Genomic DNA, 5,040 nt, shown 5'->3' on the forward strand with positions numbered 1-5,040 from the left:
GGAGGGAGTAGGATGTGCTTGGCTCTGTGCTGTGACCGCGGGCAGCAGGGACTCACTGGCTACCCTCCCAGCCCAGAGAGGGAACCAGAGGCCCATGAACACTTAAGGAAATTAGTGAACTACAGCTGGGATGAGGGTGTGTGCTAGGTGCAGGGTGCTGAGAGGGCATGGAATTCCCAACGTGGTCTAGGGAAGCCAGTACTTAAGGACTAGCCCCATTCTCCTCCTACCAAGGCTGAAAGGGTTAAATTGCAGCTGGGGTTGCCAAGGGGCAAGTGTGAAGTTGAGATCTAATGGCGCCACTGTCTTCCTGCCCTTACTGGGGTGGGGATGGCTGGAGTCAAGGCAGCCATCTTGTGACCCTGAGGACAAGGCAAGAGAATCCCAGAGATGGTAGTCCCGAATCACAAAACCAATACCAGAAACCAGCTGCCTCGAGATTTCTCCTTAGGTGAAAAATGTGTCTGTTTTTTATTTAAACCACTATAACTTGTAGCCCAAAGGGTTTCTGACTGAAATAGGTCTCAAAGGCCAGTAAGTGTTAATTAAACAAAAAGTGGCAGAAACAGCGCTCCAACTAGAGACACAGCAGGTGCAAAGGCCCTCGGGTGAGAACCCCGCAGGCTGTTTTGTGATGGGAGAGGGAGGGTGAAGGGGCACAGGCTGGGAAGTTGGCAGCCTGATCAAGCGCACCGAGTGGTTGGGACTTCACCCAAACAGCACCCGAGGGGCACAGAGGGGCTTTAGACAAAGGGTGACAGAGCTCGGCTTGTTGGTATCTTCTCGACAGGCGAGTAGATCGACCTCCCGGGTCTGGTTTATTCCACTTGGCACAGCGTTCTCCAGATCCAGCCATTCACTAGCAAAGGGTGTGATTTCTTCCCTCTTCATGGCTGAATGAAAGTCCCTGGGGTACATGGGCGCGTTCTCTTTCTCACTCATCAGCTGACAGGCAGCAGGCCGTGTCCACAACTGACCCCCGTGGGAGGTGCCGTGGCGAGTGCAGTCTGCGTGCATCACTGCGCTCTGCTGGTTTCTGACCCTTCAGGTAAATACCGCCGGGCGGTTCCACCCCTGCTTTTGAGGAGCCTCCACACTGATTTCCAAGGAGCTTGTACCAATTTGCAGTCCCTCCAGCCTGCGGAACGTCGCTGTCCCCACGTTCTCGGCAGCAGTTGCCACTTGTGTTCTTGAGGCTGCATCCTCACCCCGGGGACAGGAGATCTCAGGGTGGCTTTGATTTGCACTTCCCTGGTGACAACAGCCTTGACCTTCTTCTCAGGTATCCTTTGACCCTTTGTGTTCCTTCCCTTGAGGGGCGTGGCCGAGTTCTCTGTCCACTGGCTGGCTGGTGGTTGTTGGGGTGTTGATGGTGGGTTGGAGGAGGGCTCTCTGGGTTCTTTATATGCCCTGATACTGATCCCCTGGCAGAGGAGCCGTCTGGCCAGTGAGTCTCCCGGGCTCGCGTCACTGTCACCGGGGCTGCGTTCCTCCCAACCCCGCGGAGGGGGCTCAGCCTTTCCCGGCGTCTGCGGCCACTGCCCTCCGGCACGTGGCCCCTCCAGCCTCCCTTGACGGGGCGTCCTCTCCCACCTCAGGGCCCAGCTAATCTCACCGCACAGCCCTGTTCAGGGTGGGAGGGAGTGGACCCCACGCTGGGCTGAGGGTGCGGGCGTCTTCGGGCGGACGACAAGGGTTCTGCTGCTCACAACCCCCCGATTCTGGCTGGTCCAGCGAAAAGTGCCCAGCCAGGCAGGACGCCCTCTTGTTTCTGGCATGAATCTGAAGGGGCTGGGGACGTGGCTCAGGGGTGAGCACCTGCCTGGCCCGAGTGTGGCCCGGGGTTCAGTCCCCAGCACTGGAAAGAAAATCGTACCCAAAAGCTTTGGGAGTGGCCTGGACGCCACTGTCCCCTTGGGCCATCTTTTGCTTTGTTACCTGCCCAGCCCCCACCTGAGGGTGCAGGGCTGTCCCCCTTTCCTAGGGACGGGCTGTGGCTTCTGAAGACGGACCCCATGGCGATGCTGGTGCTTAGGGCCTGGCAGACGGGCAGCAGGATGGGTCCCTCCTAGCAGCTCCCGCCAGAGCCTCCGCTGAGCTTCAAAGGGGGAGCTGTACCCGGATGGAAGGACGGACCAACGGGCAGACGGATGGATGGATGGATGGATGGAGGAGTGGAGGAGAGGGAAGAGGGGAGGGAGGGAAGGAAAGAGGAAGAGGGAGGTGGGAAAGAAGGGAGGAAGGACGGACAGGCAGACGGGTAAAAAGCCTCACTGGGCGCTGGCCAGGGTGCGGTCTGAGAAGTATCGAGGACACGGGAGAAAACCATCAGGACGTGTGGATGTGTGTCTGTGATGGGCAGCTTCCTGTCCTCAGGTGCCCACAGGACGAAGGAGGCGGTGGCCTGCCGGGTTTGGTCGGTGCCGAAGGAACAAACAGGTCCCCACTTCAGCCTTGTCACGGGGACGGCCCCCGACACCCACCCTCAGTCCCCCCCCCCAGGATCTGGTCCCATGATCCAAGAACCCAGAAAGGAGAGCGGGGGGGGGGGGGGAAGAGGAGGCCCCCACCCTCTCAAACCGCTGCGAAGCTCGGGCTCGGGGAGAAAAAGCAATCATCCCGCAATTGACGGTTCACTAATGGATTCTATTAATTTATGGCCATGAAGGAATCAGCTAATTTGTGGTTAATGGAGTTTAAAAGATAAACAACTCAGATCAAGTCGCTGGAACACAGTCCCAGCTCTCGGAATCTGTCTGCCCAGGAGAGGCCAGGCCTGGCTGGGCCTGGGGAGGACACCATGGCCAGTGGTCAGCTGGGCAGCAGGACAGACTGGAGGAGAAGACCACCTCCAGGTCCCCAGAGGTCAGTCCCAGGGGACCCTCTTCACCCCGAATGACCTTCAGAATGACCGTCCTCCCCTGCGGGACCCCACATCACCCACTGCTCTCCCCCAGGACAGGCCCCCTAGCAGCCCCAGCTGTCACATCTGTCCCCTCCACGCCAGCCCTTCCTTCTCTGTGAGAAACAGCAGACGGTCGGTCCCCATCCTGCACCGGCCGCCAGGGCTGAGGGTTCACGGGGCCTCACCTCCAGGAGCCTCGAATCCTCAGTTTTTAGGGAGGAAAACTGCACCAGGCTGGGGCACGGGCTGCCCACGGTTCTCATCCGAGGGTCTGCGTCCAGCACCTACAGGCCGACCCCGCGTTCGCCAGCCCCTCCGTCCTCACCACGGCACTTGGCCCCTCTGCGGAGCCCCTCACCTCCGAACCCCTTTCAGGGGGCTCCTCCTGGTTCACCTCGGCCCCATCCCAGGCCCCACGGCCCAGATCTGGTAAGCAAAAGGCACATCCTGCGGTCATCACGACCCTGCTGTCCACTGTCCTCTGCCACGAGTGCGTGCCTGTGAGCCGCTCACGGGAGCCGGCATCCTGACGTCACATCCCTGTGTCTGAGGACCTGGATCAAGCCGCTCCTGAAACCTCCAGGTGAACTCGAGTTCTTACCCCCTCAACCTCCCAGGGCACAGGCCTTCGTGGTCAGGAGCACTGCCCCAGGAGCCAGGGCGGCAGCCATGGGGTGTCACAGGTTTGAATGACCCTGGGTGAGTCACCGCATCTCGTGATGCTGTGTCAGAGGCCCGCTCTGACCCCTCGCTGTGCTCCACTTCCTGTCCCCAGCCAGCCCTGCCATGTACATGGCCTTGTGCCTCGGTCACGTGTCTTGCTCACAGCTCAACCCGCAGAACTCAGGGCTGGGCTGGATGCAGGTGGCCTGGGTACATTCTTGCTGCAAGGTCCTGCCTCAGTTGTCCCCAGGACCCTGGAGGGAGGCGCTGCCTCTTCTCGCAGGACCCCTTCAGCAGAGCTGTGCTTTGCTTCCATTGCTGCTGCCCAGATGTCTGGGGACATGGCCAGATGCCCCACACAAGGCGCCAAGTGTCTCTTGACAAACTGCCTCCAACTCATGGGAAGGAAGTTGGATGGTCTTCTTCCTTCACTCCCTCGACCTGCATCCCCTCATTAGGCAGGAAGTCCCCCTGATGTCTAATCCAATCTTTCATGCTGCAATTCAAGTCAGTTCCTCTGGCTCTTCTCAGGCCTGGACTTCAGCAGCAGCGACGTAGGCTTCCAACCACTCTGGGTCAAGCAGGAGCAGAAGAGGACCAGTCTGAAGGGAGAAAATAGAACTCCTGCCCGATGCTCCCATTTTCTTCCCATGACCAGTCTCTGACTCGTCAGAGGTTCTTTTCTTGTCTACACCTATGAACTAAGCCCTTCTGGAAATGTGGGTACAGAAAGGAGCATTAAATAAATAAACTATCTGTTTAATCATCCTTAATGTCAAAACAACGGCTGGGCCAGCATACCCATGCTCTGAGTCACCTGGGCCCACATCCGAGGCGGGAGGTGGAGGCGGAGCCCTGAGCCCCGCCGTAAACAGTTCTGAACCCATTTTCCAGATGAGCTCAGAGGAGGCTGGTGCCCCCCCCCCCCCGGGCACTTGGCCCCACCCCAGCAGCGGGAGGCCGCCCTCCTGTCCAGCATGGCCTCTGTGCCCAGCCCAGGGTGCAGCAGCCTGTGCACTCACCCGGGAGGACCCTGCCCAGCACTGCCCAGCTGCCAGGGCCCGGCGGGTGGGGGCAGGAGTCCCGTCGCTGACCACTGGCACCGTCCGAGGTCTGCTGATGCGATGGCTGGAGATATTTATTATTCCTGGTTTCTTCCTTATCTCTCGATTCTGTGGGGGGGCTTCCCGTCCTCCAGAAAGGATTCATGTGTAAGTCCCGAGTCTTTTTGTCCTTCCTTTGGGGTCTGTGGCCCTAGAGATCTAGGAAGGGCTCCACGGTGGACAGGTCCTTAGGCCCTTACTCAAGGTCATGGGCCTCAGTCAGGCGCAAAAAGGCAGATCCTCCATCGTTTCAGGGGTTCACGAATGAGGAAACCGAGGCACCACGGTGAGTAAGGATCAGGCCCGGTCAGTGCCTCCTCTCCCTGACCAGGGCTCTTTCAGCTGGGCAGTGAGTCATAGATTCCTCAT

General features: G+C 59.2%; 1 long non-coding RNA gene across 4 annotated transcripts; it reads left to right on the top strand.

Annotated features, from left to right (window-relative positions):
- Positions 1-607: 607 nt before the first annotated feature.
- On the top strand, positions 608-4,336 carry LOC144378155 (uncharacterized). 4 transcript variants are annotated; one of them, XR_013439766.1, is made up of 5 exons: positions 609-1,048; positions 1,129-1,282; positions 1,985-2,865; positions 3,114-3,488; positions 4,100-4,336. It is a non-coding gene; the product is annotated as an uncharacterized LOC144378155 (long non-coding RNA). The 4 variants fall into 4 exon arrangements; XR_013439765.1 differs by having other exon boundaries at positions 608-1,282; XR_013439768.1 differs by having other exon boundaries at positions 609-1,282; positions 3,281-3,488.
- The last annotated feature ends 704 nt before the right edge of the window (positions 4,337-5,040 follow it).

The sequence above is a fragment of the Ictidomys tridecemlineatus genome, chromosome 5 (genome assembly GCF_052094955.1).
Source record: "Ictidomys tridecemlineatus isolate mIctTri1 chromosome 5, mIctTri1.hap1, whole genome shotgun sequence".
Classification (NCBI taxonomy): Eukaryota; Metazoa; Chordata; class Mammalia; order Rodentia; family Sciuridae; genus Ictidomys; species Ictidomys tridecemlineatus.